The following is a 26,778-nucleotide window of genomic DNA, read 5'->3' on the forward strand; positions in this document are numbered from 1 at the left end:
TAACCTCAGCCTAGAGAGTTTGGAGTTGTTATCCTGAGGGCACTGGGAGCCACCGAGGGGGAGTTTTAAAGCCCAGCCCTCAGCACGGGCAGTGCACTAGCTGCAGTGAGGCTGGAGCAACAGGGAAAGCGGGAAGCAGAACATCGTAACTGTCTAGGGAAAGAGCATGCGGGCTCTGAGTGCAGCCTGTGGCTTTCCCTGCCTCTAGTCTTCCCCACCCCTCCCTCGCCGGAGCTGGAGTGGAGTGTGATAATTTAGATGGTGGTGGTTCTTACCACAGTAAAAGAGAGATCAAGTTCTTAAGAGGATGATGAAGAGGAGGTAGAGGAAGCAGCCAGAGGGCAAGAACTCAGAGAAGGGAGTCAGGGCCCCTTGGTGGGGGGAGAGGGAGGCGGGCTTTTTCTCTGAAATCCTCTGTATTTCTCCTCTGGTTGTAATATTTCCAGAATTTCTGCCCCCTCCATCTCCCGCTGGTTCCATCTGTGTCCGAGGTCCCAGAAGCAGTTTCAGAAAGCAGATGCTGCAAAGTCCCTTCCTGCTGGCTCAGAACCTGCTCCAAGCCACCTTCTCCCCATTCTATTCGTCTACGCAGGCCCAGCACCAGTCCCGATTCAAAGGAGTGGAGAAATAGATTTCACCTTTTGATGGGAGGACAGGCCCTGTCTCATTGCAAAGGAGTGTGGACGAAGGGAGGCATTTAAAAAAAACCAAGCAGTTTTAGAACCAGGGTATCACCTGACCTCAGCCTTGGCCTTGAGGCTGTTGTCAGTTATTCCTGCTCTAATTTACTGCTAATTACAAATGATTCTGCCTTTGTTAGAAGTCCCCCTGGCTGGATCTACTGCAGCCTCCATCAGTGCATCTGCGGTGGTTAAAACGGCACCTGCAGAGGTGCCCTTGCCCCAGGTTGCACATCTGCTGGCATGTGGTGACCTATGCTGCTTTTCTTGTCCTGTTTACGGGTTCGGGGGCAGAGTGTAACCAGGTTGCAAGAAAAGTGAGGAAGCCTGACCTCAGGGTGAATCTGCAGAGATTTGGGAGGCCACATCCCTCAGTTTGCCTTTGGTGTCCCTGTGGTCTTAGTATTTCAATGTCTTCTCTGTTCTCTTTTATTGTAACGTTTAATCACTGTCACATCAACATATTGCCCCCAAAATAACACTCCACAATTATCTGATACAGATTATAAGGGCATATTTGAGAATATGCATTTCTCTTCTGCGCTCGATGTGAATAGATCATTGTCTTCAACTTTTATTCCTGTTAGAAATCTGCATTCAAAATGAATAATTATTCTCGTTTTGCTTTTCTAATATCATGTAGGTTGCAAAAATATCTGCCTCTAAGAATGCAGGAGGACTTACTTGTGGGAGCAAAGGTAGTGAGTCATACCTGCAGGCTTGGAAATGAGAGTTCATTTGAGCCTCTTCATCCAGTCAGGAGGTTTCCTAGGCAACCATTTATGCAGTATTAAAAGATGAGGAATTAAGAAGTAGGTACTTGGATATTTTAATCCTCAGATGCAATCCCCCTTGTCGGATTGAGATCTCGGTTTTCTTTATTTTTCATTTAAAATAAGTAAATAAAAAGCTTAACACTTAATTGTAGAAAAACACTATTAAGACGTGTGTGTTGTGCTCTATCCTTACCTTTTGAATGCTTCTTCTCTGATGGGAATGTTCATGTACATAATGCTGGCTCGTTTGGGAAAGCAGGAAAAAGTTACCGCTTCAAGTGATTTCGTTTGGCTGTGAAGTTATTTGGAAAAGCAGATCATCTTTTCAGGAGCTTGCATACGTTTGCCCTCATCAGTAGACATTCCAGGATGTGGAGAAGTTTATTAACCATTTGTTTCTTCTCTCAGTGCTCAAATTTATATTTATCTGTCCCAGTGCTTTAGTCATTTTATTCTCTCTTAGACCACTGCCACCTACTGCTCTGTAGGCCGCCGGCTGGCCATGAGTAGGAATGAGGGGCTCTTGCCGCCAAGCAGACACAGCCGGGATTGGCTGAAGGTTTTCCTAGAACTCTTCCCTCATCCTTTTCATATAGGCTTCGCTTGGATGTCAGCAAGGACATGACATACATTTCTATCCTGTGAAACACTAACACTCCCAGACTTTATTTCACATGGACCTGCCTGAAATTCTATTTTAATGAGTAAGGTGGCTTTTTTCCATGCACCAGGGAAAGAGGAAAGTCCTACTAGTTATCTGACAGACTCATTGTCAGTGGTGCTAGAAATAATCTGAAAAGAACCAGAATATTAAACTATTAGCAGTGCTACTTTTAAAGAGGGTTACGTAATGACCCTAGGTCAGGTGATGGGAAGAAATGTGAAACACAAGATGAAATATGGAAAATGGCCAGCTCCCTGCTCTGAGCCCCTGGGGGCTTTAGGAGCATTTGGGGCTTGTATCCCCCAAAATTTGAATTTTCTTTTGAACACCCCCGTTGATCCTTCTACCACGGACAGGTGGCAGATTATGTGGGAGACTTTGCTGTTCAGTTTTGTCCTCCCCCCTCGATCTGAGGAAGAAATGATGGGAGCAAATCGTGTTCTGGAGCCAAGGTTCTGCATGCTGTTTTCTGTAGCAAAAGTGAAAAATGTTTGATTCTTAGACTCGGTGTAAGTGCACTTAATTCTAAAGAAGGCCATTTTGACACCGACAGTTTAGTGATATTGATGGTGCAGTTCTACCCTTAATTCTAACTTGTTTCATTTAATTACATATCTGAAATGCCAGGCTATAATTTATGAACGGTCTTAAGTTATTTTTAAACAAGGTGGGTTATAAACAGGGCAATACTTTGGTTTATCATTTTATTTTTATTTTTGGTAATCCTCAACCCAGGATATCTCCCCCCCCCCCCCATTGATATTTAGAGAGAGTGGAAGGGAGGGGAAAGAGGAAGAGAGCGAGAACGAGAGAGAGAGCGAGAGCGAGAGAGAGAGAGAGAGAGAGAGAGAGAGAGAGAGAACATCAATGTGAGAGACATTGATTGGTTGCCTCCTGCACACGCCCCAATCAGGGCAGGGATCCATCCTGCAACCCAGGTACATTCCCTTGACCCAGGAATTGAACCTGAGACCGTTTGTGAGGGCCAATGCTCTAACCACTAAGATCAGTGGCCAGGATGGCTTATCACTTTTAATACCTACACTTTTGTGAGATAAAAAAATGATTTGTTAATGGACTTGTGATGCATTCATTCACTGAGTTTCTCCCATTTACCAATCACTGTACGAGGCATTGGGGATATGGAGATTAAGATCTTGTCTCCATTTTAAAGATGCTGACAAGTCCAAAAGGAGAGACAGTCAAATAAATATTGTCATAAGAATAGAAAAAACGTGTGTAATACTTACTATACATGCCAGGTGCTGTTCTAAGTGCCTTCTAGACATTAATTTTAACTTGTGAATTGATACAAATGCCCTATAGGTTGCTATTATTATTTCCTCTATTTTCCATATGAGTAACTTAAGGCCCAGGGAAGCTAAGGTGTGTCTAAGGTCATAAAGCTTGTTTTGGTTGACAAGCACAAATGCATTAAGTGTATTAACAGCTGTTCAGGGAGTACTCTTGCAGAACTGGGAGCATCCATCTGGGAAAATGGGGACTAGAAGGGTGGATATCAATGGCATTTTCCCAAAGGAGACAATACCTGAGCGAGTCTATTCAGAAGAGTAGAGGAGCCATAAAGTACTTATTTAGTAACACAAAATGCTGCGTCGTAAGGGGATTCATCAGTTGAATCGGTGACAAAATATTGGGAGATGAGGAGAGTAAAAAATATACCAAATCCCTGAGTCTTTAATATAAAAGACAAGGAAAATAGATTCCCCTTTAAAGTCAAACCTTTGGTTCCAGTTGGTGTAAAGTATGATAGAAACTTGGCACTTAAAAATTCTAACAGCAATGATTAATTTACTTATACTCTGGAAGCATGTGGGTAAATGCATGACCCCTTTTAAAGGTATTAAGGTGAGTTTCCCAATCACTGAAGATTTTATCTTTGGAAACCTGTAGCAATCTATAGAAATAGACTACTAGTATTTATTTTGTTTAAATGGAGGGGAAGTATTTATTTACATCTTTCAGATTAAAAATTACCTATCAGGTAGGTAGTTAGCTTTATCATTATAGAGATACAAAATCACTCAGAAGTTAGAATTGGTGGTGCCCAACTTTCACCATCCTGTAAAAAGGAAGGTGCTCTTTCCAGCATCAGCCATGCGTATAACCATCCTTTGCCCCTGTGCGACCATCACCTGCCGGCTTTCTCATTACTCCCACTGCCCACTGACACCTGTTCTCCACCTGACCCACTTCATTGGATGAGCCACTTATTTCCCTCACTGCATGAGTTTTGGGCTTCTCATCACCTATGACCTTCTCCCTAGCTTTCCCCAGCTCCCCACTCCCTAGACCTTGACTACTCATGGCTCAGATCAGGCAGGCAGAAATTGCCTGTTTGATCTCACCCACCTGTCCATCCACCTCATCCCTCACAGTTAAACCCCGCCTCTCCTTTGATTTCACCAAGACTGCTAGTGAATTTTGCTTCTTCTGGTGTGAGAATATTGCTGTACCTATCCATCAGTTCTTTCCTGTCTTCATATCCCTCCAACTTAGACTCCATGGGCCAGATTTTAAATCACTATTTTGCCAAAGTCGTACACATCCTGACCCTGTTGTCCTTTTGCTTGCACCTGGGCTGCTGAGCAGAGTGGGAGAAAATCATACAACTGAGCAGTTTGGTACCTGTTTGCATAAGTACGGGGATTGCAAGCACTGGGCAGTAGTTGCACCATGTTACTTGGATTGCTGTCATTCTGATTGTTCATAGTGACTGTTGCTAAGCTAATTCACTCTTCAGATGTGTGATGCTCTCCTCCCCCTTCCTCTGGTCAGGTGGATTCCTGCAGCAGGGCTCCGTCCCACCTGCCACCGAGCCTTCTCTGTCCCTTGGCAACCACCCGATGACCTCCTGGTTTTTCTTCCTTCGCACTGCCTGAGTCATCGTTACTGGTTTCACCTCTGTCAAACTGACTTCCGTCAAAAGGCAAGTACTGATGTCTGTTTTCTCTGTAAGTGCAGTAAAACGTTCTTTGTGCTTCTGCCCTTTGCCTTCTGCTGGAGGAAAGCTGGAATTTATTGCAGCGTGGCAGGGCTCCTGGCTCTCTCGTGCTGTGTGTGCGTGTGCATGGGCCTCACTCTGCATCTTAGCTAGGTGCTATGCCAACCCGTGCATAGCAACCATCTTCCTTGCTGCTGAGTCGTTTTGCACTCTGCAGAAATAGTCCCTAGGGGGAAAGGTTTGATTGGCATCTTTCAGATTAGAAGTGGGCAGGAATTTCCCAGATAGATCAGTTTTATTATTACTGTGTTCTAAAGTGCTGTCTTTGGTGTAGCTCACCGGTGCCTTTGTGGACTCTGGGCCCCCTCCTGCCAAGTAAGCCTCAGGTGTGCTCTGTCCTATGCCTCCGTGTGCTGACTCTGCGATGCTGGTGGCAGCTTGCTGCTCGCTGCCTACTTTCCTGTTGTCCTTGTAAATGCCGCCACCCCCACCTGCTGCTGTGCGAGGCTCTATATTCCTTTCAGGTTTTTCCCCCCTCTTCTCTCCTCCTGCCACCTCTCTTTGGTTGGCTTTCACATGAAAACGTGGATATTTAGTAGACATTATTCACTGATTTATTAACTCTTCTGATCCAGAGCTGGACACTTGGGGATGCAGATTGTGAGAATGACACTCTTCTGGTGATCATAAGAAACATCAAATGGTTATAGTAATTCCAACACATTATCATAAGTACTATTCAAGTCCATACCGAGCATTTCATATACGTAATCCTATATAATAAAAGGCCAATATGCAAATAGACTGAATGGTGGAACAACCGAACAACAGGTCGCTATGATGTGCACTGACCACCAGGGGGTGTGTGCGGAACATGGTGGGCTTTGGCTACAGTGGGATGGTGGAGCAGGTGAGTGGGGGCACCAGACCAAGGCAGGGCGCCGGTCACTGTCATCAGGGCGAGCCTGTGGTGGTTACTGAAAATTCTTTGCTCCCACATGCCGCAGTCCTGCCCGGCACTCGCACCTGCTGCCGGTGCTGACCCCGTTCGCACCAGCTGCCGGTGCCCAGCGCTGGTCCCAATCACTTAGCACCATCAGCGGGTGCGAGTGGTGGCTGCTGGCCCTGATTACCCCTGAGGGCTTCTCCACCTCCCCCAGCTCCTGAGGGGCGATCAGGGCAGCACCCACAGCTTGCACCCACTGACGGCACCGGCCCCAATCACTCCATGCCGTCAGCGGGTGTGAGTGGGGCCTGTGCCATCAGGTCAGTGCATGGGAGCAGCAGGAGTGGGGCTTTAGGAGTGGGCCTGTGGCAGACTGGGGACTGGGCCTGTGGCAGGAGGGGTGCAGAGGATGGGCCGAGACCCGCCCCTGTGCCTGCCACAGACTCATAGATCACAGTTCCTTTCAAGGTGCACGAATTCGTGCACTGGGCCCCTAGTTTTATATAATCTTTTAAAAATCCTGTGAGATTTTTGGTTATATCCAATACAACAGGGGAGGAAACTGAGGCTCTGGGATGGGAAGGCATTTGCTCAGTTTCTTAAACAGCAGGCACATAGTGGGACCGTAGTCTCAGTGTGGGCTGCAGAGCTCATGCTTTTCACTGCTGTGAACAGTTTTTCTACTCCCCACATCTTTCAGAGGGCGGGCCACAAATAACAGAATTCAAGACATATAATGGACTATACCATTGACTATTAGCCTCAGTGAGGAGTTGGAGAATTAACTGGCTAAAAGTTATGTGATGTCGTGTTTTTATTCCTCCATTGGTTTCAGTATGCTTGCTGGAAGGCAGTGTCTTTCTTCTGCCTGAAAATTACGCTGCCTTTATTCAGTTTATAGTGCATTTGTTAGCACTGTGAGTCTCCTGTGTGACATATTCTCACCAAATGATTGTATTTGCCCTTCTGTTACCTTCTTAAGAGCCAACTTCAAATTTACACCTTAAAGTACTTCACCTTGGGTTTGACATTTTAAGTACCTTGCATCTGAAAGGATTATGGGAACTGCTTTCTAGATCTGTCATTCTGATTGTTCATAGTGACCGGTGGTTTCTACTGGAAATAGTAGTTTAACTTTAATCGCCCGGTTACCTCCATCACAGTTAGCTGGGAGCCGCATCTCCGCTTTTCCCTGAGGAACAGGAGCTGCTCCGGCCCGCTGGCCTGGCCCTGAGTTGTGGCTCGGCTTCTGTTCCTTTCAGAGAGCTGTTTCCCGTGCTCTGTTCATAATGGTTCCTACCCTCTCCCACTTTGGCTCCTTTTGTTTTTATTGTTTTATTCTAGACAAAAAATTCACAGATTATTTTGAGAACTATTTATTTATTCAGTAAATATTTATTAAACTTTCCTCCCAGCCAGGCACCATTCTGCCTGCTGAGGATAGGGCAGTTCTGCCCATTTCGAGCGTTTGTTTGGAGTGGGAGGCACCCAGCAGACGTGACCCAATGCCAGATGATAGGAAACGCAGTGAAGAAAAGTGCAGCCGAGGAAAGGGATAGGGAGAAATGGGAAGGGAAGGGCTTGTGGCTATTTCGGCTAAGTCATCCGGTCTTTCTGAGCAGGTGACATTTAACAAAGACCCGAGTGTCTTAGTCAGCTTGTGCTGCCAGGACAGAAATACCATAGGCTGGGAGGCTTAACAGCAACAGACATTTGTTTCTCATAGTCCTGGAGGCTGGAGTTGAGATGGGGGTGCCAGCACAGGCGGGTCCTTGGTGAGCGCCTCTTCCAGGTTTCAGGTGGCTGCCCTCTTGTGTCCTCACATGGAGGAGAGAGAGAGACCGTCTGTCTCATGTCTCTTCATAAGGGCACTAATCCCAATAACGAGGGCTCCATGCTCATGACCTAATCGCCCCCAGAGGCTCCACCTCCAGATTCATCACCTTGGGTGTCAGGGCTTTCATACCTAAATCCTGGGAGAACACAAACATTCAGTCCACAGCACTGAGTGCAGTGAAGAGATTCCAGGCACAAGGAATTGCAATTCGGAGGCCCTGAGATGAGCCTGTAAAACAGATTCTGGGCTGCCAGTGTCCCAGCAATAACATAACCCACGGCCGAAGGTGGAATCACGAGGGCTCCCTCCTCTCTGGTTTCAGGGTGTGTCACCCAAGAACCACTGCTGCCAAGTCACTGCAGCTAGGCAGCCCCTGCATTGAGCGTCTGTCCCCTAGTGGTCAGTGCACGTCATAGCGACTGGTCGGATGGTCAGACACTTAGCATATTAGCCTTTTATATATATAGATATGTTTCGGAGACATGGTTCTAGAGCATGATCTGGACTGCTGGAGTAGATGTGACGGGATATGGGGAGAGGGTTAAAGAAAACCATTTTCCATCATCCCTCTATTTTTATCATCCGAACAGAAAACTCTGCATCCATTAAGCAGTCACTTTCAGTTTCACCCTCCTCCTAGCCTGGCAAGCACCTTAACCTTTTTATGGGGTACAAGAAAGCAGCTTAGAGTGTGGGTGAATTTTCACCTTAAGAGGTAAAAATACTATCAGTCTTCCCATCAAGGGCTTCTGTATGATGGTATAATACATTAGAAACATCAGCTAATTAATTTAGTCCAACCAGTTGTCAGTTTAGTCAATTGGTTTATCATTTCACTTGACCGCACTCATAATGATCGCACTGGTTGTTCAAATAGAATCAACCACAGTGGCTGGGTGAAGCCAGAGCCATCAAGGATGCATTCAGTTTCCTGAGGAATTTTCTCGCCACTGGGGACAAGGAACGTGGCAGTTCCCACAGTGCTGTAGTCCAGTAGCATGTCCAGGGAGAGCTCCTTAGGGACTAGGGTAGGAAACTGCAGATCAAGATGACAAAATATTGACAGAGAACAACTGAAGAGCAACAGGTTTTCCAGTGTCACTAAGCACGGGCAAAGATGACTTTGTTAGGGGAAGGGAGCTAGGTGGGTTGAAAAGAACAGGAAGATAGAATCCCACGGGGAGGGTGGTGCTGGGCCATTGTACTGTGTTTGAGTATAGGAATGTTTCCCCCGCTTCCTACCTTTTTTAAAAATATTTTTTTTGGGGGGATTGAAAAAAAATACATGTTTATTGATTTTAGGGAGAGGGATAGAGAGATAGAGAGAGATACTGATATGAGAGAGACATCATCGATCAGCTGCCTCCTGCACGCCTCCCACTTGGGATCAAGCCCACAACCCGAGTATGTGCTCTGATTGGGAATCGAATCGTGACCTCCTGGTTTATGGACCAATGCTCAACCACTTAGCCACATCGGCTGAGCTTGGGTGGTTTCTTTTTAGGTAAAATTCATATAACTCAGTGGTTCTCAACCTTTCTAATGCCACGGCCCTTTAATACAGTTCCTCATGTTGTGGTGACTCCCAACCATAAAATAATTTTCGTTGCTACTTCATAACTGTAATTTTGCTACTGTTAATGAATGGTAATGTAAATATCTGTGTTTTCCGATGGTCTTAGGCGACCCTGCTAGCGGTTCCCACAGGTTGAGAACCGCTAGCAGGGTCGCCTAAGACCATCGGAAAACACAGATAATTTGCATTACGATTCATTAACAGTAGCAAAATTACAGTTATGAAGTAGCAACGAAAATTATTTTATGGTTGGGGGTCACCACAACATGAGGAACTGTATTAAAGGGTCGTGGCATTAGAAAGGTTGAGAACCACTGATATAACTTAAAATTAGCCATTTTCAAGGGAACAATTCAATGGCATTTAATATGTTAATCATGTGCAACTACACCTCTATCTAGTTCCAAAACATTTTTATCATCCGAACAGAAAACTCTGCATCCATTAAGCAGTCACTCCCTATTCCCCCTCCTCCTGACCGTGGCAAGCCCCTTAACCTTTTTATGGGGTACAAGAAAGCAACTTTGATTTTGAGTGAATATGCAGGCTGCCTAGGACCAAGCTGTTTTGGGGATGCTAGCTTACAGGCATTGTGGAGCCTTTGAGAGATAATTAGGTTTAGATGAGGCCATGAGGGTGGGGTACTCATGATGGGATTAGTTCCTTGTAAGAAGAGAAAGAGAGATGGAACTTGCCCCCCTCCCCCATGTGAGAACACATTGAGAAGACAGCTGTCTGCAAGCCAGGAAGGGAGCCCTCACCAGAACTCGACATGCTGGCACCTTGATCTTGGATGTACAGCTCCAGAACTGTAAGAAAGGCATTTATGTTGTTTATGTCATCCCATCTATGTATATGGTAATTTGTTAAAGCAGTCTGGTTGACTATAACAGCTTTTTAAAAAAATATATATTTTTATTGATTTCAGAGAGGAAGGGAGAGGGAGAGAGAGAGAAACATCAATGATGAGAGAGAATCATTGATCAGCTGCTTCCTGCACGCCCCCTACTGGGAACTGAGCCCGCAATCCAGGCATGTGCCCTTGACTGGAATCAAACTCGGGACCCTTCAATCTGTAGGCCGACGCTCTATCCACTGAGCCAAACCAGCTAGGGCACAACTTTTTATTTATTTGTTTAATGAGTGATCCATGCCTATTATACAAAACTAAATGATTAAATCGAAGCAATATAGTGGTACATACAGTTTAAGTCAAAAATTATCTTCTTTCCTCTAATTGTAATCCCTCTGAAGTAGCTGTTTTAACAATTTGAGATTTGTTCTTCTAGATCTGTCCCATCTAATAAGATAGCCATTTGCTGCTTGTGGTGATTTAAATTTAAAGTAATTGAAATTACATTGGACATTATAATATTCAGTGCCACAGTCAGATGAGCCCTTTCAAGGCGCAGTAGCCGTATGTGACTAGTTGCTATCCTGATGGACAGTATAGGCCCAGAGCATGTCCATCACTGCAGCACGTGCTGCTGCACAGCACTGTTTCAGATGAATCCTCTTCATATCCAAACATACATGTGCATGTGCACACATGTATGCGCAGTTGCCATAATATTGTATATACTCTTCCACCATTTGTTTTTTTTTCATCTAATAGAGTAACTGCTAATTTAGTGTGTTCCACAGGCAACATCATGCCAGGAAAAATTTTAAACAGAGTGCCTAATCAAACAGAGTTTTAGTAAATTAAAACTATTTTAATTCCAGATTTTAGAGGTAATTGCAACATATCTTTAATGCTTGTTCCAACTTTAAGGAAATTACTTTTGGAAATAGTCCACTCAGCCTTGGGTATGTTAAGAAAGAAGATTCAGAGATCTTGAGCTTAATTTACTATGCTTACCATACATATTCAGACACACATATTTTTATTGTTTTTATGTTTTATAACAGGGCTTTCAGGTTTTTTTTCTATCTACCCATCATTCAGTAGACTAGCACTAGTAGCCACTAGGCACATGTGGTTATTTAAATTAAGATTAAGTTAAATTAAAAACTCAGTTCCTCAGTTGTACTGGCCAGTTTAAGTGCTCATTAGCCACATGTGGGGGGCCGGTGTGCTGTGGGGCAGCGTGGCTGTGAGGGTTGTCATTTGTAGAGGGTTCCCTCGAACAGCACTGCACTGAGAGCTGTCTTCAAACACATTTTCACTAAATGCAGGGCGTATTCCATAGGTGAGGTGAGGGGTGGGGGGCTCAGCGTAGGAGCAGGTGCCTGAATTCTTGGGAGTGGGTGGAGAGCTGCTCGTTCATGCCCTCCCCACTCCAGATTCTGATCCTTCCCTTGGAAGATGCATGTCGTATGTTGAGAATTAATGTTCCACAGCAAGTTAATCGTGGGAAGAAAAATGGCTCGATAGCTTTTGGAGGATAGAATGTTACTTGAAGTGATGATTGGTGATGCGCACTTATGTCAAACAGTACCTATCTGTAACAGCAGATGTTACTGCTCAGTGTGGAATAGGAAGTGTTCAGTAACGTAAGTTACAATGAGTGCTGACCAAAAATTAAAATGACAAAATAATAGAATATTGGAAATGCATCTTTTTGTGCAAAACGGCATGTATTTATGTTAGTACATAATCTGCACGAATTTATAAGAAACAGTAGGAGTCGTTCTGTGTGGAAGGGAATAGTGTGAGAGGGAGATAAGGGTAGAACAGAGAATGACTTTTTTCACTGAACAGCCTTTTCTTTATGTACCTTGTAACTATGTGCTTGTATTACTTAGTAAAAAAATCAGTCAATAAAATAACGAAGGGAAAAATAAAACACATCCTTAAAATGTGTGCAGGATGCAGAATAGCTTGTTTAGAAGGTAAAGGTCGCTTGGGACAGAAATAATTAATTATCCAGTTGAATAAGAGCCCAGGGCTGGCAGAGGTTTCATGTGACCAACAGATGAATCCTCAGCAGGCCTCCTGGTACGCCAGGACTGAGGTAAGCACACCATTTCTTACGGGCTTGTTATTTTGCAGCCATTAAAGCAATTTAAAACTGTTTTATATGTATAATTTAATACATTTAGAAGAAAAATATTCCTAGTACTGATTTATTTTTTTCCCATGCAAACTTAACACAGCTCAGGAAATGCCGATTAAAACTCTAGGACAGGGATGGGGAACGTCTGGCCCATGGTCCATATAAGGCCCACAAAATCATGTGGTCTGGCCCCGCCAAGGCATGAGAGGTGAGTTAATTATATGCTTGAGCAAATATAGCAGGTTAATTTTTAAGGTGACAATTTTGTATGGCCTGCAAATGATGTTATAAATAGCCCTTGGCAGAGAAAATGTTCCCCACCCCTGCTCTAAGAGATAATTAGCCCAGAAAGATGAGGTTGAAATAAATTGTTCTAGGTCTGGGGCACCCTGCTTCAGTTCGTCTTTCAAAAAAGATGATCACTCGTGTTAATTGAGCTTAATTTGAGTAGCGATGCACCACAGCCTATTTAGCACATAGTCACATGGGCACTGAGTATGGACGTCATAGTCCACACTGTCCCTTCTCCTCCCCATCCTTGCCTTACAGTGACTAAGAGGTGGCGAGGTACAGCAGTGTGGGCACTGAGCTGTGGGGACAGAGCTGCTTTCTTCCACCATCAAGTCTTTGTATTTCAGCTTCCAGGAGACCACAACCTCAAAAATGGAGTGCCTGTGCAGGAAAAGCGAAGTCTTTCTTAGTTTTTGAAAACAGAACCCGTGATTCCACAAAATTGTTTTTTTTTTCATATTAAAGCAAGTTGCTAGGATCTGTATTTTTTTAAGAAAGAAAATGAAGGGGAGAAACTATGTTAAAACCAGTTAGGAGAAAACCATGTCCTAAACTGTGTATATTATAAAGGAAATATTTTTTGTTGTAGAAGTTTAAGGCAGCACTTTGCAAAGGCAAGGATAATTATTTTAAAAAGTTTTTATTGATTTAAGAGAGAGGGGAAGGGAAGAATCATCGATTGGCTGCCTCCTGCATGCTCCCTACTGGGGATCGAACCCGCAACCCAGGCATGGCCCTGACCGGGAATCGAACCCTGACCTCCTGGTTCATAGGTCGATGCTCAACCACTGAGCCATACCGTCCAGGCAAGGGTAATTTTGAAAATATTTAACGTGTGCAACATAGGAGCCCAGATATTCGGAATGGATGACAGCCTTAAATACTGGTGTGGCTGCCCTTTTCCCATTTTGCTCTCTGGAATGTGGATGCCACCCTCTTGGACCGTGAAGTTGAGGTCACTCGTGGTAGAGCAACAAAATAGATGGAAGTGACACTCACCTTCCTGGACTTTTTCCTGAGAAAGAAAGAAACTTCTCTTGTTGAAGCCACTGATACTTGGGGGTTTCTGTCACTCTCAGCCAAACCTAGTTCTAATTAATGCAGGTCCCTAATCTGCTAGGCAAATTCAGTTTCATCTTATTTCAAATTCTCACCATCCTGTGAGCCAGGTATTCTTGTTCTAATTTAATGGATTAGGAGACTGAGGTTAAATACAAGTTAAGTGCTAACTCGCCCAAATACACCCAATAGAGCCAGCACTGGAACCCCATGTGTGACCTTTCTGACTGCACGTGGCCAAAAGCTCAGTTCTCGCTTTAGTCAGTTACACGAGACATAAAGAAGGGCATGTGCCACACGGTTTTGTAACATTCATGCTTTGGCAGAGTCCCAATTTTGTGGATTTTTAAAAAAGACGTTGGGTTTTTCAGAGAAATTCATTTGTGGCTTTTTGAAAGTGACAAACATGTTAACTGCTTTTCAGTCAATAATACTTATCAGAAAAACCTTTTTTTTTTTTTTAATTTCAAAGAAACCTGTGTTGTTCCTCTAATTTCCAGTATTTGCGTGTCATTTCCTAATGGGGACATTTCTGCGAAGAAAAGAATAGTTCAAGGAGAGGTTTTGTCGTTCATTTTCTTCAGTTACATCTACATTGGAGAAAATTTGGGATTTTTTTTTTTAGAATTCGTCTTACTATGCAACTAGTTTAGAACATTCCCCATATTCATTATGTGATAATGTAGAAATTAGGATGATAATGGAACGAGGGTCATCAATTACTTGGATTGTCACTGCAGGGCAGCCTCTGCAGCCAGCATTTCTGCAAAATTTAGACATGGAACCTGAGGTGGCTGCCTGCCTACTGCTCTGGGCCTGGGGGGCGGGCAGGCTGGCAGCTGCTGCCTGGGGGCAGGTGGGGCCCAGCAGGGCTGGGGAGGCTGGCAAACTGGGCCCAGTGCGAAACACTACTTGGCAGCAGAACCTGCAGTAGATAGAGGGATGTTGACCTGCGGCCGGGGTTCCTGTTGGTGCCCTGGGTGGTGCTTCCAGTTCATTCATTTTTGTCATCTTCATGTGGACACTTAATTGTTTGAGTGTATCCGTGGGAACACTGGGTCTGTAGGATTTTGCTGTATAAAAAGGATTCTACAGCAAATAAGTTTTGGAAAGTGCTGGGTTCTAATTTTTTCTGGAAACTTACAGTGCACACTTACTTAGCCTTTTAAGTCTCAGATATTAAGAAACTTGTTTAACTTTATTTAGCACAGGTCCTGAAACTTAACTTGAAGATGGAAATTCTATCTGTTAAAATTTAACCTTCTGTGGAACTACTTCATGATTCTTTGTATAAGCAGTTAATGATGAAATGGTCTTGGAAGTTACTCTCTGAGTAGGTTGAGTTCCTAAGAAAATTCAGGCTTTGAATCTCATTGTTAACGTGGGACTTTCTTGGTGTCCTGTTGGCTCTCTGAGATGTACGTCTTGCCTTACTATATAGGGTGGCACCTGCCTCGGGCCCATCCAGAAGTGCTCATTGGCTGTCAGAGGTAGCCTTTGTCTGTGTGTTGTTATTTTTTTTTTTAATGGAGTTAAGGATTCGGAAAGAATGATTCTGGGCATGTTATACAAGACCCAAGGTGTTGACACCATTAAAGTCCCAAATTATTTTAATTTTAGATTTTCTTTCTTTGGTGGTGAAGTAAGACCACCAGTGAACTTCCTTGTTCATTGATGCTGTATGAAGTTGGGTCCTTTTATTGTGAGAGGTTCTTTTTCTGTTTCATTTATTAAGTGGCAGAATATCACCTGTCATAAATGTTTGTGAAGTTAATATCTTGAGTATTTTTTCTTACGTTTTTATAAAACACCGTTTTTATAAAATAATATAGCCTTATAATAAAGCAACACTACTTATGTGTTATAACCAAGGCCTTCTCTTAGTGTCCCTGTTGGTGGTGCTACATTTAAGATAAAAGCTGTACATTTGACCTAAAAATGTCAGGATACTACGTTTTTTTCCTGACAGCCAGGAAGAAGGGCAAATACAAGCTTGTAGTATTGCCCTATTTCTATTGAACACATCAGGAAAATTTCTAGAATGCCAAACCATGGCAAATTTCCAAAGTCTCTAGTCTCTGTAGCAGCCTCATCTCCTATGTAAAGAGTTAAAAAAAAAAAGAAAAAGATTTGTATCAGGGAAATAGGGATAGCAGCAATCAATATCTATTGAAATTCTGAGAATAAGTTTAAATTAAACCGAACATGCAGCAGATGACAGAATAAGTCTTAATTTTAAGAGAAGGGAGTGTTTTCCCCTTCTTTTAATAAGTAGTAATGAACATTTATGATTATAAAATATATACATACTAGAGGCATGGTGCATGAAATTCTTGCACGGGGGTGTCCCGCAGCCCAGCCTGCACCCTCTCCAATCTGGGACCCCTCGGGGGTAGTTGGACATCCCTCTCACAATCCAGGACTGCTGGGTCCCAACTGCTCGCCTGCCTGCCTTCCTGATTGCCTCTAACCGCTTGTGCCTGCCAGCCTGATCACACCCTAACCACTCCCCTGCCAGCCTGGTTTATGTCTAACTGCTCCCCTGCAGGCCTGGTCACCCCTAACTGCCCTCCCTTGCCAGCCTGGTCCCCCCCAACTGCTCTCCCCTGCAGGCCTGGGTCCCCCTCAACTGCCCTAACCTGCAGGCCCAGTCACCCCCAACTGCCCTTCCCAGCTGGCCTGGTCATCCCTAATTGCCCTCCCCTGCAGGCCTGGTCACCCCTAACTGCCCTCCCTTGCCAGCCTGGGCCCCCCCCAACTGCTCTCCTCTGCAGGCCTGGTCCCCCCCAACTGCCCTCCCTTGCAGGCCTGGTCCCTCCCAACTGGCCTCCCCTGATGGCCTGATTGCCCACAACTGCCCTCCCTTGCAGGCCTGGTCCCTCTCAACTTCCCTCCCCTGCTGGCCATCTTGTGGTGGCCATCTTGTGTCCACATGGGGGCAGCCATCTTGTGTGTTGGAGTGATGGTCAATCTGCATATTACTCTTTTATTAGATAGGATAGAGGCCTAGTGCATGGGTGGAGTCCAGCTGGTTTGCCCTGAAGGGTGCCAGTTCCCTTGGGGCATGGGGTGGCCTGGGCGAGGGGCCTGTGGTGGTTTTCAGGCTGGCCATGCCCCCCGGCAACCCAAGCGGCGGAGACCCTGGTATCTGGGGTTTATTTATCTCCTATAATTGAAACTTTGTAGCCTGGAGCGGAGCCAAGCCTCCTGCTCGCTCTGTGGCTGCCACCATTTCTGTTGGAATTTATCTTCTATAATTGAAACTTTGTACCCTTGAGTGGAGGCCTGGGCCCGCCAGGGTGTGTGGAAAGCTTGGCTTCCTCTATCACCAGGGAAACCCAAGCCTCCCTCCTGCTCGCTCTGTGGCCACAGCCATCTTGGTTGGGGTTAATTTGTATACTCGCTCCTGATTGGCTGGTGGGTGTGGCTTGTGGGTGTAGCAGAGTGGTGGTTAATTTGCATATTACTCTTTTATTAGATAGGATGAATTTATTTTTTAGAGCAGTTAGGTGTGGGGAAGCACGAGACTTGGTTGGAAAGTCTATAAGGCGGAATCTCTGAAAGGTCGCAGGCCCCTGGGGGACCTTGCCGAGGGTGGCAGCCCCTGCCTTGACTTTTCCAAACAAGTCTGAGTCCCCGGGTGTTTTGCTGGAATCTTTATGTTTAGACTTCAAAACGTCCTTGCTTAAAGGATGCATATGTTTTCTCAAGGATGCCTACCCGGCTGATAGTATCTAATTGTTAATTTTAGTTTAAGCTGTTGTTACAATAACAGCCTAAGGAGGCAGGTGAACGGGGCTACTTGGTGGCTATAGTTTAGTAGTCCCTTAGCCCTCTCTTTCACAGAAATATTGTCAGAGTAATCATTCATCCGTTGTCCAGGGTCTGCCAGTCAGTCCCGGCACCTAAGCAACTTTAATCACAGGAGGAGGCAAAGCCGTGTGGTAAAAGCTGGGCTGAGTGTCAAGGGCAAAACTATAAGTGGATTAGAAACCAGCAGGAATTGGGATTAAGAGTAGATTCCAACTCAAGAAGCTGTTCTGGGCGAGTGATGTAGGAATGAGGTTGTATAGTAAGGTTTAATCTGAGCAAACCCTACATCCAACCTCTCCACTTCCAGGTATATGGTCTAGAGAAACTTGGGAACACGTGCATAAAGAGACAAGTTCAGGAAGACATCACCATTTAACTTTTATGGAAGCAGAAGTAAGTATAAAAATTTGGAGACATCACAGGATTGATGAACACTAAATTCAGAATAGTGGTTTGAGCTGAGACCATTTTCTTCTTTTTGAAGCCTATAATCCGAAATTGTCTTTAGAGATGACACTGTCTAAATTCTATTCTTGGTTAATAGATGGTGTGTGCGCACGTGTGTGTATTTAATGGCAAATGGGGTTGATAGAAAGTCAGGGCTGGAAGGACTTTGGGAGAACATCAGGCTTCTCCCTTTGTGGAGGACAAAGCTGAGAGGCAGGGGTGAAAATCCAGGTTGCCAGTGCGAGGACTGGGACTAAGAATCAGGTTTTTCTGATGGCTAGTTCAGTGCGCTATGTCACACTTGTGTCCACTCATAAAGAAGGATCTTTTCTGTAAATGTATGTGACTGGAACCGTGCCCTTCAACCTTTCAGACACCCTACATTAGAACAATTTAATGACTCGGGTGCATTAAGGCCTACTTTCTTGCAGCGTGGCAATTGCATAGATCACCAAGCCCTGAGTGTATTTTTCTTCTGTGAAAATATATTAGGTTCTATCCACATTTGAAAAAATTTCCAAGATATTTTATAAATGGGCCCCAGCATTATATGGATCATTTATTACTAAAAAACCTTTGTAGGATAAGTTCTTAAAAGTCATCAATTATTAAATAATTCCAATGGGAAAAATTTTAGTGATCCTGAGCCTTCAACCTGACATCCATTTGTACTAACACAGCACCACATTCACTTAGAAATGCGACCTAATTGCTTCAAGAAGTGGCATAGTCACGGTAGCGTGACCTAAGAAGGCATTATGTTCTCTAGAGTACAGCTCTTTGTCCACTTTTTTAAAGCTCCTTTGCAGCTATCCCATACCAAGAGTTTAAGACCAGAATTATAAACAAAACATCATAATTAGGTAACAAAATACAAACCTTAAATCTATTTAATGCAAGACAATCAAATAGTGTATAGACAAAATAAAGAAATGAGAACAATGTGTTTTTGTAGGTTAAATGCCTGAGAGTATCAGTGCGGTAAACTACCAAGCCTCAGGCAGTGTGAAGGAAGAACTGCCGGGCACCCTCTCCAGCTCTGAAACACGTGATGTGCTCTGGAGGGTGTGCCTTTAGGTGCTCCACATACACACAGTGTAAGCTCATAATAAGATTTCATGCCTCTTTTGTAATATAGAATGAGTGACGATAAAGCTTGGCTAGCACGTAACCAGTAGTGAGTAATGGCCAAAATCCTATTTGTGGATAATAAAGATCAAACTAATAAGGGGCACAGTTTTTTGTGGGGTTTTTTTTGTTTGTTTGTTTTTTTTAAAGAAAAATAAAGTAGCAAAATTTGGATTATAAAGGATCATCATCCTTTAAAGTATTCTGTAGTCTTCTCCTGTCCCAGGTTTGTTTCAAACCTTAGGTGACTGCTTCTAGCCAAAGAAATCATCCCTCAGTGGGCTCAGCCTGGCTCAGCTGAAAGGTATCACTGGGATATTTAGATTTCATTCGGTGTAATACTACTCTAATGCCTAAAATAGTCCGCACTTGGAGAATGGTGGTCTCTATTACTTGATTTAGTAGTAATAGTAATTTTCAGGACACGAAATATACAAAAGTTAAAACTTATTCCACATATTTTCATAGTAAAACTATTTCATGAGGATGAATGAAAAGCTGATTTATAGCATTTCTGCAAACACTTAGGAAGTGGTGTTCTCAGATTTCTTCCTTCTCCCTTTTGTCAGCAGGTGGCGTCTGCTTCTCTTTTCTGCTTTCGTTGCCTTTTTATTCCTTCTGCTCCCACCAGTGGCAAATATTTGTCACAAAAACGGATGCTGTTATTAAAAAAGTCTCACTGTGACAGGTTGTCTTTTCAAAAGAACAACCAGGAAAGGAGGAAATGGTTTCATCGCTCAAGGTTTCTACAGCTGGCTCATTTTGTCTGCTAACACATTTATCAGAGGAGCACTGTTTTCCTGTAGAAGTGGATCTGATGGCTTATTGTCACACAAAGCTATTTTCCAAAGAAAAATCACTTGATGTACAGATAAATAGATTAAAATACATTTGTACTTAGTTTTTGGAGGAAAACTGGTATGACAGTGATTTGAGCTGGTATGACAGTGGTTTGGGCTGGTATGACAGTGGTTTGGGCTGGTATGACAGTCATTTGGGCTGGTATGATAGTGATTTGGGCTGGTATGACAGTGGTTTGGGCTGATAGAGAGCACATACCACCTAATGAAAGATTGTTCATGACTGGAAGGGGGTTTAGTTATCACTTGTTATAAAACCAGGCTGGGGAACAGTATAGTGAAATGTTCTAAGGAATACTACAAACCCCACACCCCTTTTCCTGTTCTTTCTTCTTATACATTTTACTAATTTTCTTTTATCTCTGACACTTTTATTATAGAGAAAGGGCAAATAGCAATATTAAAATATTTCCTGTAATTAATTCCCTTTTAATGTGCACGAATTTTGTGCACAGGGCCACTAGTATTTAAGAATTAGCACACTATTAATGAATTGCTACAGAAGGAGAAAGGGATGGTAGGAGGTAAAAAGGAATTAAAAAAATTTTTTTTTCAGTTTAAGAGATTTTATAAACTCATAGGAGTTGCTATCATTTGAGGACAATTAGAAACAAAAATGAAAACAAAGCATCATCAAGAAAAACATGTGATGTGACACATGCCTGTGGCGTTAGGCTTTTAGAGATTGATGAATGTCAGGTCATTTTCAAGGAGCGTAATAGCCTTTTCTCTTGAAATATTTAAGGAACACTTTTAATTTATGAGAAAGATCTGATAGGTGATTACAGTTACAGAACCAAATGTTGTACTTAAGCATAGCCTTCTGATTGTACATAAGTAAGGTACTTAAGTGCAGTACTTCCCAAACTGTAATGTGCTTTTCAGGACTTTTTACTGTGATGAAAGCAGATCTTGGGGATCTTACTAACTTGCAGGTTCTGATTCAGTAGCTCTGGGATGGCGCCTAGGGCTCTTCATTTCTGACAAGCTCCAGTGATGGGATGATGCTGGTCTCCACCCAGGCTCTGGGAAACCTAACCCTTCCATAGTCTCCATCCCAGCTAAGCCACTGAGGTAAACGCTTAATTCCCACACACCTTGGTACATGGATTTTTACTTTTGTCGTTGACCATCAGCAGGACAAATAGAAATCCTTTTGGCATCTTTTCACATATGCTCAAGCCATGTGTTTCACAACTAGGAGATATGTTAATTTAAATGATTTCCTTTGGTATATGGCATAAAGTCATTTGTATAAATCTGGCCTTTGCTAGTGGTTCTGTAAGATAGGACAAGGGTCTCAAGGTCTGGGCCATTCTTATAAATGCTGTTCTTGATAAATGTTAAAATGTAGCAGAGTAGCACAATATTTTGGAGACCAGCTGCACACAGAATAAGATTGACAGGAACCCAGCCTGATAAGTGTAGCCAGCTGCAAAGAAGAAATCAGCATGTAATGAACCAAAGAGTATGTATCAGCAATGACTGAGCCTCCCTGGGGGGAGAAAGGGTTTAGAGATGAGTCCTTGTCTCCTTCACTTGCTGCAAGTAAGTAAGACTACCTCGCGACAACCATGTCTCATTTTTTAATAGAACATCTTGAATTCACTAACAGTATATTAGTAATTTGAAAACCAAATAGTTGTTTGGTTTACATCAAATTCATTACTCCAAGGTATACAGAGGGCCAGGCGCTCTGTTCTTCCAGCTGTTTGCCACGTTGGGAGCCGGGTGTCTCTACCAACGTAACTCACTGGCTGCCTGTGCCACCCCAGGACTTGATCGGAACCAGGGAAACTTTCTGACTTGACTGGTGCATTCGTTTCTCCAGGACTCTGTTTCTCATTCTGGGTTTAAACACATCTCGAGAAATCTGACTTGCATTGCTCTTTATGCAGGTTTTTCACAATATGTTCTTTCTTCCAGGCTTCCTGTTTGCAGAGGGAAGCATAGTAAACGCAGCCCCATAGATCTAGGCCATTCGGATAGCCCTACCAAAAAAATGGTTTTCAGGTAGACAATACTAGTATTTTTGATTGGAAAATTAGGTACCAATCTCCACCTAAGAAGATGGAGCCCGTGGGATGCAGGTTTTGAACAGGGGCAGTGTGGGTAACAGGAGTGAGGGTTTTGGGATCAGACCAACTTAGATTTGAATCCGAGCTGTGTAACCTGAGGCTGAACCTGATCTAAATCATTTTTCTAAATCAGATGAAATCTGGTGAGGATTCCTATTCCTCAGGGGGTGGGAAATTTACTCTCTGTCATTGTTGGCACTCCTTGCCTCCCGGAAGGAAAGAGGGACTCCCAGTCTCACCCCTCACGGTTGCTGCTGCTCAGGTCCCGTCCCTGCGGTGCGCCCGAGGGAGGCTCTGTCAGCGGCTCTGCCCCACGATGGCCAGCTCTCCCAGGGGTCTTAGCAGAATTCCCCGAGCCCATGTGTTCACCAGCATCCCCAGGAGAAGCCTGCCAGCCACCTTCATCGGAATCCCAACTCCAGCAGCCGTGTGATGGTCAGGGCTTTGCCCTTCATGGGACAGCAACCCTTTCCCCGCTCAGTGTTGGCGAAATCGGCCCCAGAGGTTGAGTAACTCCCATTTTCAAGGCCACAACCTTCACACCCATAGCTCTGAGGTCTTCCAGTACCTTCATTCCTTTGGTCTCCACCATTAACACTCAGAGGTCTGCAGGTTAGTCCACCCCAGACCCAATGAATTCTCTCTTGTTCTAAATCACCAGCAAAAAACAAAAACAAAGCTATTTGCAACTACTGCTAATATTGGTTGCATGCTTACTTGGAGTCAGATACTATTCTGGAAGACCATTAAGTATCTTCATTTTAATTCACATAACCATCCTGGATGGTATTAGTCCGTTTTTACATATAAGGAAATTGTGGTTCATGGGGTCTGGCCCAGAGCCTACAGCTAGTGAGTGGAGGAATCTGAATGTGAACTCAGATTCGCTGGCGCTTTGCAACTAACCCCTGGGAATGTGGTTGCTGAGCTCTCACATTGAGGATGTTTCTTCAGTGCGTTTCCCTTATCTGAAAAATCAGTGTCGAGTAGTTGCATTCCACCTTCCATGTCAAAAATCTGTGATTCTGCTCAACTGCTGTTTTACTTCCAGTCTTTTTAAGCAAGAAAAAAAAATTTTTTAATTGAAAAGGGTGCAGAGCTGCAGCCATCCCTCTGGAAGTGTAGCTCAGTGTGGGGAGATACCCAGTGATTACTGGTCTAAAAAAATGGTTCTCACACTCTCCAGTTTGCTGAAGGAGCTTGCAAACTACTCCTCCAAAGACTCTCAATGCCGACTCCCTTTGAAAAATCACATAGGACTTAAAAGGGGTTCAATACAGGAGAAAAACAACCTTTGTCCAAATTTTAAATAAAGCAAGAGATTCTGGAAGCCAAGTGGTTGCTCTCTGGAGTGAGATGTTCAGTTCAGTAGATTGTTTCTGAACTATTAGAAAAGTATATGGGATAGGTCCAACGAGAGTTCACTAGAGGACAAACAACGCAAAACTAGTGTTTCCTTTTGTGAAGAATTCACACACGAAGGGTATGTTGTTGGCAGGTTTTGTCTTGATTTTATCAAAGCATTTGACCAAGAATTCTCTGAAGATGGTGATCTGTTGATTAGATCAGTGGTTTCCTTTATTTATTTATTTTTTGTCTATTGGAAAGGAATAACGGAGAAAAGGGCCCAGGAATCCATGTTACTAAAGCTTGTCTGAGGCTAGTGCAGCTGGTCCATACACTGGTATTCGCAAACCAGAGACTGGTTTTCAGACTTTTGGGGGACAGGAAATCCTTTCATCAAGTGAAATCTTGGATGGAATCTACCATATAAAACAGATAAAGTAACATTTTATTTGAATAAAATGTTTGAAGTTTACATTTATAACGCTTACTGAAGAATAAGAACAATGAGACAGTTACAAAGACATAAAAATCTTAAATCAGGTGTTGATAGTAACTCTAATAGCAATATTCATATTATCAACTTCTGTGTTTAGTAAAATTACATACTTTGCCTTAAATGCATAATGTTTTAAAACCCAATAGAGATAATTACTTGGAAATGGTAACAAGAGTTTTAGTTTTGTTTTTACCAGTAAATAAGTTGCCTTAGAATCCCTGGATATTTCTCAGTGCAGCCAGTCTGAGGGAGGGAATATTTGTTTCAAAACGGTAACCCTGTAACTAACCTTATGGAAACAATTGCTCACATTCCTTTATCATAAATCTAGAGTCACACAGGAAATACCTAATTCTTAGAATAAATATTTACCCTCTCTCAGGTAGGATATTATCACAAAGGACTTTTTACTGTGATGAAAGCAAGGCCATCCAGATGCCCCCGAGCCTCGCCTGGCAGTCGGTGGAAGCCCACTCAGGTGTGGCCTTGTGTCCGTGTGCTTGCTCGACCGACTTCGTGAGAGCAGACGGTGCACGCCGGTGTTTTGCACCAGGCTGAGGCGCGGCTGCCACTTCCCTTCAGTATCGCACTTATAAGAAGCACAAGAGGTGCAGAGTGAGTCCACCGGGAGGACTGCCTAGATCTCCCAGACTGCGTCGTTGGCCCCGGGGACACAGTGTCTGCAGCAGGTGGGAGGTTTGCACATATGCCATTTTGGAGTCATTTATAAAATAATTACAGTTTCTAAAAATACCTAAAATGTACTTAAACATTAGAAACAGATGGTGGTGGTATCCCTGGAGCACTTCCATACGAGTCTTTCTAAAAACAGTAATCTCATATTGACTGGATGCTTGGTTTATGTTAGGAAAAAGGTTTGGTTTCCTGAGGAATACAGAGATACATTTGGGGACAACTAGGTAGTGTAAAGGAGGAAAAAACGGTAACTCAGAAAGTGAGTTCGTGTACACAAAGCAAGGACAGACTACCTTTGAGTACAGATGGAGGAGTGACCTCTTTTGGACAGAAAATCAGGGAGGACTTCCTGGAAGAGAAGACATGTGGGGCAGTCCTGCGGACATAGTAGGACTTGGATGTGAGACTCTTAGGGAGAAGAAGTGATGTTCTAGGCCACTTTACCTTTTGAGAGCGTATACCTTTAGGGAAAAATAATGTAGATAACACAACTCTCTTAAGCAGATTACCTTCTTCATTAATAAATGAGCTCTATATGCATTTTGAAATGTACTTCATTAATCATCTCTAAAAGGGACCATTCTCAAATATTTAACGCATGCCTGAGGTTTTTGTTTTTTAAATTTTATTATTATTATTTCCAAAGTTACTCCCAGCAGACAGCAATTTAACTTGCTCAGATTTAGGCCTTCCCAGCAATATTTTGCCTAACTTGACTGCCCCTTTAAGACCTACATGCATCGTAAGTTTACCCTAAGCCTGGCCTCTGTAAGAATTATAGCCACTCATCCCTCATGTGTTCACCCACGCTGGTATACTGAGCACCTAGTTACGAGCCAGGTCCTGGAGAGTTCTAGGCACCCAGCAGGGAACAAGTCAGAACTGGACAGGTGAATCGAGTACCTGGAAACCACCTACAGTTCTTATCATGAAACTGTATTTTAAAAAGATAACAGTGTAACTTTCCCTACAAACTGATAACTGCATTAAATGTATACCTCCCAGAGCTCTTACGTTTCAACAGGGATCAAAGCTTTTCCTACAACTGCCTCTCCAATCAGGCAGTGTGTGAGGGGAATTGTGGTTTGAGCCTTGGGAATTTTCCAGCTTCTATGGCTTTTTCAGCAGCAGGGCTGGTCCTGTCCTATCTGTACTTTGTGGTGGGGCCTGGCTCTGATAATACTCTCCCAGGAAAGTGGCTTAAAGAAAACTCCACGGGAAAAGTCAGTTAGATACACTGCGACAGAAAAGAGCTCTTGTTGCATTTTGCTTTTCTGAGCGCAGAGAAGGGGTGCAGCATAGTGCAGGTACGGGCTGCCAGGTGCTGTTGGTCAGTGGGCAAGTCACTTAACCTCTCTGTGCATCTGTAAATAGAGATGATTTCATGTAATAACACCTACCTCAGAGGATTACTGAGGGACAAACAAGTTAATATACTATAATATAGAGTATTTAGAATTGTGCCGGCCATAGAGGAAGCATTAGATTACAATTAGCTATTAGTGGTTTTCCAGTTTGTCCGTTTTTCTGAGAATATGTAGTAGATATAAAGTAAGCGCGGGTAAGAAGCTAGACTTAAAAAAAAGGATGCTTAATTCCTCTTCCCCCCCCCCCTCATACTCCCACCCTCCTGCCCCACCAACCCCTGAGTTATTTATTTTGTAAGGCTAGAACACCATATTTGAATGTCTGACCTTGAACATTTCTGATTAAGTAGTTCTGGGCAACGCTTTAATAGTTGGAAAATAAATCAGGCCTCCCACACATACCTGCTCAGCCAAGAATTTGTTTGCCCCAGGATCTGTGGGTGGGCGGGAGTGGAGGCAAGCACACACCCAGGCCGATGTGCACTCTTGGTTCTTGCAGGAGGCTGTGCTGGCCAGTGTTTCCCTGTTATTTCTTTCCTTTCTCCTTCTAGAGAAACAAATATTTTCATTTTTTAAAAATGTTTATTCCCTCTCCTTTCCCCGACCCCAGGGGGACACCCCCCCTCTTCCCATTTGTTCCTTTGTTTGCTGAAGTTTAGCCCTTTATTTGTCCTTGGCATTGCACTGGGCAGACTTCTCCCAAGCCCAGGATGGCAACACACGGTTGGTGTACACTGAAGAGCCGTAGGCTCC

At 43.7% G+C, this 26,778-nt stretch overlaps 1 long non-coding RNA gene across 3 annotated transcripts in view; it reads left to right on the top strand.

Annotated features, from left to right (window-relative positions):
- The window catches only part of LOC307108168, a 185,377-nt gene that overhangs the window by 69,770 nt on the left and 88,829 nt on the right, over window positions 1-26,778 (top strand). For all 3 annotated transcript variants that reach the window (XR_013814285.1, XR_013814286.1, XR_013814287.1), the window contains exon 5: window positions 4,920-5,070. This is a non-coding gene — a long non-coding RNA (uncharacterized lncRNA). The remainder of the gene's footprint in view (window positions 1-4,919; window positions 5,071-26,778) is intronic.

This window comes from Cnephaeus nilssonii (genome assembly GCF_951640355.1).
Source record: "Cnephaeus nilssonii genome assembly, chromosome: 12".
Taxonomy (NCBI): domain Eukaryota; kingdom Metazoa; phylum Chordata; class Mammalia; order Chiroptera; family Vespertilionidae; genus Cnephaeus; species Cnephaeus nilssonii.